Source organism: Anabrus simplex, chromosome 2 (genome assembly GCF_040414725.1).
Source record: "Anabrus simplex isolate iqAnaSimp1 chromosome 2, ASM4041472v1, whole genome shotgun sequence".
Lineage (NCBI taxonomy): Eukaryota > Metazoa > Arthropoda > Insecta > Orthoptera > Tettigoniidae > Anabrus > Anabrus simplex.
In genome coordinates this window covers 78,954,020-78,968,647 of record NC_090266.1, presented here as the reverse complement: position 1 = coordinate 78,968,647, position 14,628 = coordinate 78,954,020, and the positions used below count along the sequence as shown (strand labels likewise).

The 14,628-nt window shown below is 39.0% G+C and overlaps 1 protein-coding gene across 4 annotated transcripts in view; it reads right to left on the bottom strand.

Annotated features, from left to right (window-relative positions):
• Positions 1 to 14,368, bottom strand: part of Snap25 (Synaptosomal-associated protein 25kDa) — a 475,798-nt gene extending 461,430 nt beyond the window's left edge. For 3 of the 4 annotated variants that reach the window (XM_067140197.2, XM_067140191.2, XM_067140193.2), the window contains exon 1: positions 14,248 to 14,368. The gene's annotated coding sequence lies outside the window, so the exon portion shown is untranslated. The remainder of the gene's footprint in view (positions 1 to 14,247) is intronic. The other variant, XM_067140196.2, reaches the window with a different exon arrangement.
• Positions 14,369 to 14,628: the final 260 nt, after the last annotated feature.

Genomic DNA, 14,628 nt, shown 5'->3' with positions numbered 1-14,628 from the left:
TCTGGTCATTCCATCCTGGGACATATTCCTTCCTTAACCCCGGTGGAATATGTTTGGCTATTGAGGCAACCAATCCAACAAATCAATGGCAGAAATTACATTTTGTTAGAATCCACCTAATACATAGGCTCTTTTGTAAATTTAACCAAGTCTGCTTTGCTGAAATTCCATCGGGGTCTTGACAGTCAGGATATCAGAGGCACAGAAATCCTTATATCTATTAGTATTGGCCTGTGTTGACTGTGTGGGAAATTGTACATTATTATTCTCCTTGTGGGCAGAGGTTGATAATGGCTGTTTTGGGACACAAAGCACAGGCATGGATTGTATTCATGCTTCCAGGCAGCTGACTTAAATATTCTTTTATCCCTAGCATCAAATATTAGGTGCAGATTATGTTCTTCAACCCAGCCAACAAGGTCTATGCCACACGGATCGTTTTGGGCATAATTCCAGTTTTCATGGTGGCTACTGAAGTCCCCTGCATGAATGGCAATGAATGGCAGGATGGTCTGCAGTAACAGGAATCAATGTAGCTGGCCAGGAGATTGTAAGTGGTTTGTTTATTCTTGAACTGTGAAAACTACATGGTGAATGTTGTTGTCTATAGAAGCAGAAATTAGGCAAACATTATCGAGGTTGTTTAGAGTACATGTTGCTGCACCATACACTTTATCAAATGTTGCACCTTCCGCAGAGTAACCATGAATTTTCCCTCTTTTCTTTTTTGGGAGATCTTTGGTGGCTGTATGAGTTTCCTGCATCAGGACTAGTCTATCCTGTTCTCACAGAAAATTGGTCTCATTATTCCAGCCCTATCGTGACCACGGGGGTGTCAGATTATTGGGATTCACAGGCTACAACTTCCAGTTTTATAGCGAAAAGGAAAACTGTACATATTCAAAGAGGCTAATTTATGCACATTATTTTTATATTGTATGCTGTATGTTATGTACCAACCAGTGACATTCAGGGTAATCACTCAAAAATATACATTTCAATTAAGAACATTTACATAAACTACTGGAATAAACTTAACATTGCACACTGCATTTTAGCAGAGGAAATTAGCACACACATCTTTTCAGTAAGAAAGCTGTCAATCGTAGTTTCTTTCCTTACACAAAGAGAAGTATTGAAGGCTTTTTCTTGTAATCTCCTGAAAAACAAAACATCCCCAGGATCAATTACTCTTTTCTTGGCCCATGTTAGGCAAGTGCTAAATGCTACTGGTGCTTCGTCCAGTGTTACTGATAGCCTCTGTGGCTCTATCTCTTGGTCAGGCATGTAAACAGGCTTGTCCTCTTGCAGAAAGTCACTCACACGCTGCTCATCAGTCAGAATTTTTTTTTTTTAACCATTATCATTCTCAATAAACCAGTTCCATACATCTTTGTGAAAAGCTATTGCGACTGTGGTATTCACGTCAGACAATTCTGTGAATAAACTCAAAATAGCCTGATCGACTTCATCAGTATCTACATAGTGTAAATCACCATCCTAGGTAGTGAAAACTTGTTGGTGCGTTCCTCATTAACACGTTTTCCCACTTAGCATGCCGTAAATTCGAAGTCCCGATTCTAATCATATTTACGCTATATAAAAATACCTCGCTTATCGTGTCACAAATTTTCACTATTACCGCTTAGTACGATCACAATTTTCCTAGACCTCAAAATGTTACTGTATTTGTCATCCCTTCTGAAAGAAACATGATTTCCAACTTGGGTAAGAGCAGTCGTCACAGTTGCGTGATTACGGAAAAAAGGCTTTCCTGAACTTCAAAGGATAAGTTGCACTTTTGGGGAGCAAGCCACTAGCCTCAGGAATGTTCAGTTTTGCTTGCTGGTTAGCAGCGAGATTTCTGATTAGCAGAGTGATCCTGTTTGTGCTTGTATTTTGGATTCCATTCGGAAAGGTAGAACTGTATTTTGTGTTGAGTGGTACAGTGAAGTGAAGCTAAAATTTTCGCGTGATACAGTAGCCTATATTGGGATTAGGAACATAATCGTGTGAAATTGACTAGCGTGAAGCATATTTATCTTGTGATAGCCTAGTTATGGACAGGGAAAATGTGAAATTCCTTAACTTAATGAAGACAAAATTAAAATCTGACAAAGTGGACTAAGTACGCAGAAGTCACGAATGTTCAAACTCGCACCTTAGAGTTTTGACTCGATCACTCAAGTTGGTCGAAGTTTCGTTTGATTCAAAATGGCGGCCAAAGTCATTCCTCGCAGTTGCATGTTGTCGAATGTAACCTCTAATTCATTGTCTAAGAGTGTGACCAGGAAATAATGTTTAATAACCCACTGCTCCAAAATAAAAGGCATGAGGCATTGAGTTCAAGGAGGGGACTAGTCCATCAGCAATCATTTCGAGAAGAACAACAAAAACTTTATAAATTGCATAATTTTGCAGAAGGCTTAATTTGTTTTGTACATTCAGGTTTCGTATGTCATTAGATACATACTTAAAAGATATTATTGAATTTTAGGAAGTTTCTCATTCATTAAAATTAGTTTAAAAATTGCAAAGAAGTCCCCTTTTTCGCACAGAACGGGGAGGCTTTATATTGAATAAGTACACAGTATAAAAATTATCTACATATTTAATCCCTTAATGCACTGACACACTGAAGTAAACATTACTGAACAAAATTTGTTTCATTACAGCAGTTTTTAAATGGATATTACAAGCAAATTTGAAATCAATCCATGTCCCACACTTCACTTTCTGAATATTGCTCTGCTGGTTGTTTTCCTTTGTCAGAAAATTGCTCAGCAATGATCCTAAAATAATCCTGATGTTCTGAGGGAGTGTAACTAGGTCACTGCAATGAGGAGATGTGTTACACATTTTGATCTTGATGAGAACTCAAATATCTTATAAGAAGTCACATACCATTTATTCCCTTTCACTGTACGAGAGTTTTTGAAATCATCATCATCGGTTTGCCCTTCCAGCGAGCCGGGTAGGGTGTTTGAAAACGAGCGTCTTGCAAAGTTGCCTATTCAAAAACATTTCGTTGTCTAAGACAGATTCCCAATTCCATCCTCTTCTCTCCACGTCTTCCCTCAGTTGGTCCATCCATCTTCTTCTTGGTCTTCCAGCTGGTCTTCTACCTGTTATTCTCTTTTCCAAATAAGCACATGGTAACCTTGTGCTATTCATTCGTTTAACATGCCCAAACCATTTAAGTCTAGATGACCTAAGTCTTTCCTCCATCGATTCATTTAGACTTAGGTTAGATCGGATCTCATCATTTTTCACATGATCAAGTCGGGTCTTTTGGAGGGCAGTTCTAAGAAATTTCATTTCACAGGCTTGAATCCTACTATAATCCTTTGATGTTAGTGTGCAGGTTTCCAGAGAATATGTAAGGATAGGAATGAAATATGACTTGTAAAGGGTCATTTTTGTTCTTTGTGGGACTTTCTGATCCCATAGTAGGTGTCTAACGATGCTGTAAAAGTTAGAGCCTTTGGTTACTCTGTTTGTTATTTCTCTCTCAGCTCTGTTATTACTAGCGATTACGCTTCCTAAATAACTGAATTAGTGTACTACTTCAACTTGGTGGTCCTGTATTTTTATGTTGCATTCTGTATGTCTGCTGATTTTTAATGCTACTGTTTTTGATGGGTTCAATTTCATTCCATAGTCATCAAACTTCTTACACCATGCATTCAGATTATTTTGCACTCCCTCCTCTGTTTCATCCCATATTGCCACATCGTCTGCAAACACCAGAAAAAGGAATCAAAATGTGTAGAAAAATCAAAAAAACATACTTTGAGGACACATTTGGAACAACAACTTTTTCAGACTAGTACTTAGTATGTCGTACCACTGTGAAGGGGTATACACTGTGTCTTGTTTTCTTTTTTAGTTCTATTGCAGAGAAGTCTCGGTCACATGCATGTAAGAATGGCCACATGAAGGAAACATATGGCGTACTTCAGAAAACCTACTGTTGTGCATTGAAGTGTACCAAAAATGAACAACCGTACGATTCCTATTTTGGCCCGTACAGGCATCTGAGAAAAGTTTTTTTACAGTACTAGCTACATGATTTTCAATAAAACTCATTAGCAGTGAAACAACTTCATTTGGGCCTTTCCTAGCAGTTGTCTCATCATACACATACATGAAGGTTTTATCATCAGAAAACCTGTGTATCCCAAAAATCAAAACCCCAAGGTTGCCTGTAATAAAACATGTCCCCAACAGGTATATGTGGAACTGGAATGTTCTGCATATAATCAAAAGTAATCATTTCTGCTGTTTCTTTCTCATCCCCCTTAACTAGTTCCTCACATCTTTTCATACTATCATAAAATGATTTTGCTCTCAACTTATGAAGTTACCGAGCTCGATAGCTGCAGTCGCTTAAGTGCGGCCAGTGTCCAGTATTCGGGAGATAGTGGGTTCGAACCCCACTGTCAGCAGCCCTGAAGATGGTTTTCCGTGGTTTCCAATTTTCACACCAAGCAAATGCTGGGGCTGTACCTTAATTAAGGCCATGGACGCGTCCTTCCCACTCCTAGCCCTTTCCTGTCCCATCGTCGCCATAAGACCTATCTGTGTCTGTGCGATGTAAAGCAACTTGCAAAAAAAGAACTTATGAAGTTTAAGTTCATTTTCTGCTGGTATCTTTAAAGCCATGTTTGTTTCATTGTTGATTTTACATTTAAGTTGTTCACAAATTCCACATATATCAACTCTAGGACGACCAAATCCATAGTTAAAATGGTCTTTGAAATAGTCAAAGAAATAATGGTATTTCACTTTGGGATTGAATACATTTTTATCACCTCCAATGGATTTTATATCTTGATAAATAAAGTACATTTCTGGATCATACTTATCCATGAAAAGCTCCCGTAACTTCTGAACCGATATGTTACAAGATAAATACATCTTTTTTCAACCAGTTTTTCCATAATGCACAACCCCATACGGAAATGAACGAATGAACTCCAGTATTAACATACTGATATCCTCCGGAATCCTGCGCTGTTGGTTGTGCCTCCCTCAACCATCTATTGGCGAACACACATCCTCCGGGACAAGTAGACATATCCTTTCTAATCATTGCTTCGTAATGCCGTGAAGTGCTACAAATGCCTTTTTGCATACAACAGTGTCTTGGAAACGAACTTTAACCTAAGAGAGAATAAAATGTATTAATGTATTACCATTCCACTTTTCTGTTATAGCTTATAATACATCTATTCACTGATTTCCTACCCACCTTATAGTAGTAGTTTGCTGACCTTAGTCTGTGCTGGAAACTATTTTCCTGTGGTTTTCTGGTCTTAGGTATGTAAGGCACAATGAGGGAACATAGATAAGTGTCCTGTGCATCCTTGCTTTTCATTCTGTTAAACTTATTCAATAATGGGATCTTTGAATTGTAAGATATCTTACTGAAACATTTCCTTTTGCACCTGTAAGTATACAAACCAGGGCAATCACCATTTGATACTGATATTTTAAGAGAACATTCAATAAACATTTTAAAACTGTAGCCCTCACTCAGCAGTGTATTTGGTATTGTAGTTATAAATTAATACCTAGCCTATTATTAAAAATATTTACCTGCAGTCTGCACCAGTTTGTCTTGCTGGAATACATTCTCCTTTCGAATTTTCATGTTCTTCACCACTTACGTTCTTCATTTTCAAAATATTTTTTTTCCAAAGTGCAGGTCTCCGTGTTTTTCTAACGAATTCAGAGCGCTGATTGTCACTATCACTGCCAGTGTCTGCCATTTTCTCACCACTCCAAACAAATGAAAGAGCATGCGCGGCACTGTTTCCGTCAAGCAGTAGACAGATTTGTGCAAGAAGAGGACTTCTCATTTAAAAAGTCCTCTTTTCTAATTTTCCAACTTAACGCATGAATTTAGGTACCAAGTGTGCAACAAGTCTCGTTTTTACTTTAAATAATGCAGAGTGCACTGGTATACACCACACAACTCTTAACTCAGATACCATAAAATAGTGGACTAGTCCCCTTCTTGAACTGAGCGCTTCATTTATTTTAGAAAGAGTGTGATCCGCAATAATACTTTGATATATTTGTTGTCTGGTGTTTTGCACACCTTTCAAGTGTACCGGTACTTGCAGAAAAGTTTTTTCATATTTGTTCTCTTGTGTTTCTCACACATTTTAATACTTTCCTTTCGTCTTGAGAAATGGTAGATAGGCCTATAGTTTTTATTGTACCCATGGATACATGACGTAAAATGCCCACATGTCGGGAAAATCATTGCTAGTGTTTCCACATCCCTGTTGGATAATTTTTATTGGCATATTCATTAGTACATTTTCTCGCTTAACACGTTCTTTTTCCTTGTCCCCTGCAAAAATGTCTTAACGAGGTTTCACTGTATTAGTAAAGAGCAGTGGAAGTGATGGCTTTTTTTTTTTCTCCCTAGAAATGAATGACCATAGTTGGAGGCAAGGTCTTGATCTCCTGGATCGTCTTCTCACTCAGATGTGTCGGACACTTCCGATCCCGAAGAGAATGAAAACCGGAGCGGTTAGTGCTCTTGTACGGAGTTGTGCACTCCTCCGCGCCGTGAGCTACTCGTCCACATGTACCACATACAGACTGATTCGAACAATGAGATACCATATGTCCTAATCGCTGGCATTGATAGCATCGCATAGGAGGCAGAATGTACGGCCTCATATCGCAACGATAAGTTGTTACCTTGACTTTTTCTGGTAACATTGACAACTTGAAAGAGACAATGAAGGCACCAGTGGCAACACCTTCACCGTTGACCTTGCGCCGGATGTGTGTCACGCCATGGTTCCTCATGTCTTCCATCAACTAGTCGTCAGTGTTCAAAATAAGGTCGCGGTGAAAGATGATTCCGCGAACCAGATTCAAGGACTTATGCTCCTCCACTTTGACAGGGATTTTGCCAAAGTGGTCGCACTGAAGGAACTGATCAGCTTGCAGTGCTGTACGAGTCTTTAAAAGCAAACTACCGTTGCGCATTTTCTTGAGGTCCTCAAGCTCGCCGTAGACGCCTTCAATGTGTCCACTAAAACGGATCGATTTTACCAGCTTAAAATCATGCCCATCGGTTCTAGTAGCGACCAGAAACCTAGGGAAGCTGGATCCCACTCCTTCACACTGCGCATGTTCCCAGGGAGTTGAACCTCTCAGGGAAGCAAAAGTTCGGTGAGGGTCCACCTTGAGAGGGGCGACCGTTTCGAAGCCATGCCCGAAATCATCCTCCCCGAATGCCACCCACTCCGATCAAGGGTCTCTGTAACCGAACCAAGCAGCCAAGGCAATACCCACCTGGTCATAGTAGGTACTGCTACGCCTAATACGGGATGACTGAGGCAATGAGTACTAACACTCCCTTCTTCCAGTCGCCTGCAATAGCATGTACCCATAGCATGTACAGAGCACTCAGTATAGAGGGGAAAAAAAAAAAAAAAAAAAAAAAAAAATAATAATATGTCCTTCTGGCATTCGGCTGTGCGGAGACCTGTGCTGTCAGGCGGATACTACTGCCCAGGTACATGGCGCTCCCGCCCGCAAGATTTCTGGGTGGTCAATTGCGGGCTTTTGAGCGTAATCGCACACGTAAGATGCCCATCTCTGAGCAGCACGCACATCATCAATTTTGAAATGGTCCACATCTGAACCTCGGAAAAATAATAAAAAATAAAGAGGGGACCATGGCCACATGACCCTTTAAGTCACCTTCTACGACAGGCAGGGATTACCTGTGAATGTATTCAACCCCTCCCATCCACAGGAGGTCCAACACATTATACCATACCATAATCCATGTCCGCGCCTAGGTCGCCCCTTTTAGTCAACTCATAAGACAGGCAGGGGATACCGCGGGTGTATTCTACATGTGCGTCCCCAACACGCAGGGGGTAGTGTGTTTGGTCCGCGAAAGGTATTTTATTTCCCTCAACTCCGCCGGCAAGCCTGTTAGGACGCCCCTATCTGCCACCTGGGACATGCCACGTGGGAGTATCACCTCTCCCCCTGCTACGCCAGCGTAGTAGGTTCGTGGATGAAAATTAGCCTTTCGAAGACTAAATTGAAGTCAGTAGGTAAGTAATTCAACAGAACTGAATGTCAGATTGGTGATACAAAGCTAGAACAGGTAGATAATTTCAAGTATTTAGGTTGTGTGTTCTTCCAGGATGGTAATATAGTGACATTGAATCAAGGTGTAGTAAAGCTAAGGCAGTGAGCTCGCAGTTGCGATCAGCAGTATTCTGTAAGAAGGAAGTCAGCTCCCAGACGAAACTATCCTTACATCGGTCTGTTTTCAGACCAACTTTGCTTTACAGGAGCGAAAGTTGGGTGGACTCAGGATATCTTATTCATAAGTTAGAAGTAACAGACTTGAAAGTAGTGAGAATGATGCCTGGTACAAACAGGTGGGAAAAATGGCAGGAGGGTACTCGGAATGAGGTGATAAAGGCTTATTTAGGAATGAACTCGATAGATGAAGCTGTACGCATAAACTGGCTTCGGTGGTGGGGTCATGTGAGGCGAATGGAGGATGGATTACCTAGGAGAATAATGGAGGGTAAGAGAAGTAGAGGTAGACCAAGATGACGATGGTTAGTCTGAGTTTCTAACAATTTAAAGATAAGAGGTATAGAACTAAATAAGGCCACAGCACTAGTTGCAAATAAAGGATTGTGGCGACATATAGTAAATTATTATTTATAAGTTTCATTTCCTTATTGATTGGATGCACGTATACAAATAAAGTATTGAGAGGTGGAACACATTTCTTGTCTGTAGGCGTTTAGTAAATTCACAGAGGCTTGCAAACTGAACGCTGAAAGGCATAACTGTCTAATGATAATGTAGGCCTATGTATGTATGTATGTATGTATGTATGTATGTATGAAATACATTTTAAAAGGGAACAGTGTGGTGAATATTACCCTACCTTATCCAGACTTGCTACGTGATGATGACAACTTCTTTAAATATTTCAGAATATCAAGCTCAGTGGTTTTCGAGTTGTTAAGCATTCTACCAACTACAAAAGTAAATCAAATTTCAGGAAACTGATATCAGCTGGTATGCGACTAGCAGTAACAATGAAGTAACTGATGATTCTTCTTTCATATTTTATTTATCCATATTACATTGTGAAAGTAAGTAGAATGGCAAAATACTATAAACCAGTGCACAGTCTGTCATATTCTGTTACTAGAGCATTCATTTTAGTTTTAAATTCAATTTGCAGAAAACAAATAAATGTAGGCCTAAGTGTTTATTCCATGGCTTTAAAAAACTTTTTTTTCAAGAATCTGCAGGTTTTCTAGCAACTTTTGCATACTTGGCATTTAAAATAGATGCCTGATACATGTGTGGGACCAGCTTGGACATCCACTCCATCCCAGTGCCAGTATCCAGGATATCAAAGGCCAGTTACAACAGCTGTGGGCCAGCATGCCTCAGAAGAGGTTACAGTAGCTTTATGACACCATTCCCAACCGAATCAGTGCATGCATCCAGGCCAGAGGGGGTGTAACGTCATACTGATAAGCGGGCTTGTGTAATTTCCTTGTAAACTTGACTCTCTTCAATACTTGAGGATGTAGAGGATTCTAGTAAAACTGGCCTTGAAAACAGAAATCTGTGACGAATGATCAGGTTTTCCTGAGATTTTTCAGTGATATAGACAACTATCTGATTTGTAGTGCACAAGTATCTACAGGTGTAGATAGAGAAAGTGTCATTGATAATGGGAGAAAAACTTCAGTATGAAAAAGTAAGTAATTCATGGATGTGATAAAGTGCAAATTTCCAGAGAATAGACATTAAACACATTCAGGAAAGAAGCAGATAATGTGTAGGAATGATACAGTAAAAACAGCAGCGAGATCAAGGAAAAACAGTATGAAAAGTTTACAAAAAGGATATGACCTCCGAAAAAGTGGAGTCGAAGTGGCCTGTTAAAAAAAGAATTTATAAATTATTCCAAACTAGAAAACAATATGCATGGGAAAAAAATACAGCTAAACTATTGATTGTAGAGTCCAAAAGGAAATTGTGGGAGGATTTTTGGAAATGCTTCGTCAAGTAGTAGGAAAAATAAAGAAAATTGAACAAGGGAGCGATCAGTACTATCATATTGAAACCAACAATGCAATTTCCTTGAGAGGATGTGGAGACCATAAAATAGCGATGTACATAAATTTAGCTGCCATTTCAAACTGGAAGGTATCGAAATATTGATTCAAAATCCGTATGACAATGCAGCTATTGGACAGCTATTGTATCTTGCTGGCAGGACTATTAGGCAATACCATATGGTTTGATAAAGGATTGGGAAGTTAAAAAATTATGATCAGTGGAAAATGATACATAAAAATGTAAGCAGCCTATGTGATGGGTTTAAAGTAATTATTCAGGAGTGCGAAAACATGTATATAACTTTAATCGTGGTAAGGAATGGTAAAGACCCACTATATTATGACAGAGAAAAAGATTGAGGAGGAGGTGGAGGTTAGAAAGAACAAGTGTTTGGAATGGTTGTAGAAGTAAAGAGAAACTGAAGGAACTTAACAGGAAAATGAATTTAGTGAACAAGTCAGCAAACGATAACGTGATGGCAAACATAACTCGCAGACATATGAATTTTAGGGAAAATGGAAGGATATTGCATGGATCATTAATGAATAAGAGGAATGTACATGTGAAGACTTACAGAAGGCAAAAGTATTCAGTCTGCAGTATGTAAAGATACTGGATATAAGGATAATGTCCAGGTGACTAATACTGGCTAAGTACTGAAATTTACCTATGATACAAAAGTTGGAAGCCAGAAAAGCAGCTGGGATTAATAGGATTTCTGAGGATATATTAAAGTCTATGGGTTGGGATATAATGCCATATCTGAAATACTTATTTGATTATGGTTTCCAAAGAGGAGCTGTACCAAATGAATGGAGAGTTGCTTTAGCAGCCCATGTGCAAAGGAAAGGGTGATGAATATACGATGGATAATTACAGGCCAGTCAGCTTGATGTGTTGTTTGTAAGCTCTGGGAAAGCATTTTTCCTGATCCTATGAAAACTTGTTTGTGAAATGATTTACTAGTTTGATAGAAGGCTGTTCAGGTTTTGGAAGGGATATTCCAGTGAAGTTCAACTTACGAGATCCCAACATGATATAGCAGATATTTTAGTTTCAGAAGATTTAACAGACTGTATTGCTGTTGATAAGGTAAATCATGGGAGATTACTAATGAAAATGAGGGTTACTGGATCGGACAAAATAGTGACTGAATGGGTGCCTAATTTATAGGAAACAGAACTCGAAGAATTAGAGCAGAATCATTATCTGATCCTTTAATAATTAAGAGGTGGTTCCTGCAAGGTAATATGATTGGACCTTTGATTTTTTATGTATATAAATGATATGAGTAAAAATACAGGAATCACAGATAAGGTTTTTTGCAGATGGTGACTTAAGGAACAAACAATCAGTGTTCTGTCACAAAATTTAAAAAATAAAAGTAACCATGCTACATCACACAAGTTAGTCATATCCAAAGGATAGTATTACCTGCGCACTTTTTAGCGATAGATTTGTGTACGGGTTTGAGGAGTAAGGAGGGAGCTCTCCCGGTTCCGTTAGCACTGCCAACTGAACGGAAATTAAATTGAATTGAATCGATAATATGATCGATCAATATGAATTTTCGAAACCTTTGTTATCTTAAGCCAACAACTATCACACACACACACATTATGTAACATTTCTCGATGCAAATCTTATTCCTAGAAAGAATTCTATAGTTTGGTTTTGCCGTGTAAATAACAACAGTACTAGTACGTAAAGTGTACGCCAGATGTCGCACAGCGATACATAAGGGACTCATAGTTTGTGTTTCAAAGGTTGCCAGTACGAATCTCGAAGATTGCCGAAGTCGACCGATTCAGCACTAGGCTGTAAATCTATCGCTGAAAGTATGCAGATAATACCTATCTTATTACAAGTAATAAGTTTGATTGCTATGATCTGTATTGAAAATTACTATGTATGAGCAAGTACCTGCCTTTTCGAGCAACACAAGCTCTTTACTATTTAAATCTAGTAGAGAAGTTCGCAATTTCAATCAAACAGTGCTTTGTCTACTCCTCAGATTTGTGCATAGTGTGCTTTAACCAACTAGCCAAACACAGGTGGGAACTGAGTCAGGCTGCTGTTGTGTGTGGCCTAGTGAAAATGGCAAATCTGTTGTGGCACGTTAATATTTTAAGTATTTGCCTTACCAGACTTATATGCCTTCTCCTTTACATCCTTACTACAGCCCCTAAATACCCTCATAATCATGTGTAGAGATCTGTACCCTTTATTTACAAACACATTTGTATGATTACCCCAATGAAGATCTTCCCTAGGTACTTACAATGATCCCCGAAAGGGAACTTTACCGAGCTTGATAGCTGCAGTCGCTTAAGCGCGGCCAGTATCCAGTATCCAGTATCCGGGAGATAGTAGGTTCGAACCCCACTGTCGGCAGCCCTAAAGATGGTTTTTCGTGGTTTCCCATTTTCACACCAGGCAAATGCTGGGGTTGTACCTTAATTAAGGCCACGGCCGCTTCCTTCCCAGTCCTACCCCTTTCCTGTCCCATCATCGCCATAAGACATATCTGTGTCGGTGCAACGTAAAGCCAATAGAAAAAAGAAAAAAAAGGAAAGAGGAACTTTCACTCCAATGCAATAATTAACACGGAGAGGACTTTTCCTATCTGTGAAACTCACAACCTGACTTTTAACCCCGTTTATCATCATACCACTGCCTACTCTCCATCTCACAGCATTATGCAGTTGCTCACAACCTTGTAACTTATTTATTACTCTGTACAGAACAATATCATCTGCAAAAAAGCCTTATCTCTGATTCTACTTCTGTACACATATCGATATACATATAAGAAAACAAAGGTCCAACAGTACTGCCTTGAGGAATTCCCCTCTTAATTATTACAAGGACAGATAAAGCTTCACTTACTCTAATTCTCTGAGTTATATTTTCTAGAAATATAGTCACCCATTCAGTCACTCTTTTCTAGTCCAATTGCACTCAGTTTTGCCAGTAGTCTCCCATGATCTACCCTATCAAATGCCTTCTGGCGACACCGGGATCGGAAAGGGCTAGGTGAGAGAAGAAAACGACCGTGACCTTAATTTAGGTACATTGGCTTGGTGTGAAAAGGGGAAGATGAATAGTTACCAAGCTTCAACACTAGGTATTAAAAAAGTCTACCCTAGAGACCCTTTTAAAAAATTTGGGCTATGAGGGTAACATGAGCAAGCAAACAAAAAGTTTGTAAATTGGTTTATGGTAGCCTATTTGTCATGTTACAAGTGAGTTATTTGTTAAATTTACCATTTACAAAACCAATACTCTCATGACAAATATCTATGGAAGTAATGAACTACTGAATTTTAAGGCGATGTACCTGGTCACAAAAGACGATTCCTAACACTGGTGGTTTCATTCACTGAAGAAGGCGGGTTCCTACCTCAAAATTGTTCAATTCTAAGAAAGATTTCCTTAATTATGACAAAACATGGTCAAGATTTCTGTTGTATAGTATATTTGAAGCCACTAGTTGTGCAAAAGTTATAGCAGCTTACTTTGGAAGTTTTTTTTTAGGTTTAGAAAGGTATGTAACGGATCTGAAGCCTTCTGTGTACGCCACAGTTGCTGTAATTCCAAGTCTATTGTTATCCATCATGGCTCAAAACAATGGTCTTCCTTCAAAACTCATGTGTAAAATAAAAAATAAAAAATAAAATAAAAAAACCTAACAAAGAAACAAACAACAACCAATACCGAATATCAATGCGGCTTAATAACACGAAGCACAGAATTACATCAACGTCTGTTTATTAATAATGTTATTTGCTTTACGTCCCACTAACTACTTTTTAAGGTCTTCGGAGACGACGAGGTGCCGGAATTTAGTCCCGCAGGAGTTCTTTTACGTGCCAGTAAATCTACCGACACGGGGCCGTCGTATTTGAGCATCTTCAAAAACCACCGGACTGAACCAGGATTGAACCTGCCAAGTTGAGGTTAGAAGGCCAGCGCCTTAACCGTCTGAGCCACTCTGCCCGGCACGTCTGTTTATTGTTAATTTTAAATTTCCTTTACAAGCTGAAAAAATTTGGATGTTAATATGAACGCAGAGTCGAATTACGTGATTCTTACCTCAGTCACAATTATGGTTCAATAGTTATTTTACAATTCGAACTCGCTGGGATGGCGAATCAGCTGGAGGTCTTGACAGATGAGCAAGCACTCAAAATACTGCTCCTCTAAACCAGAGATATTATATTATGACTACGATCAGATATGAAAAACACTCTTGTGATATAAGTTTCCTATAATTCACAAAAGGTAGCAGCATAGTTGCCAAGGAGAGGCGTCTTATATTCTACGCTCTCACTCTACAACAGCTGTATGACAAGATGTATAGTAGACCATTTTTGAGTTCATATCAAGATACTAGTCGATCTGTAAAACAACACACTCCGAAAATTATTTAATATAAAAATTTGTTATAAGAAAACTGTTGCCATGTTTTCAGTT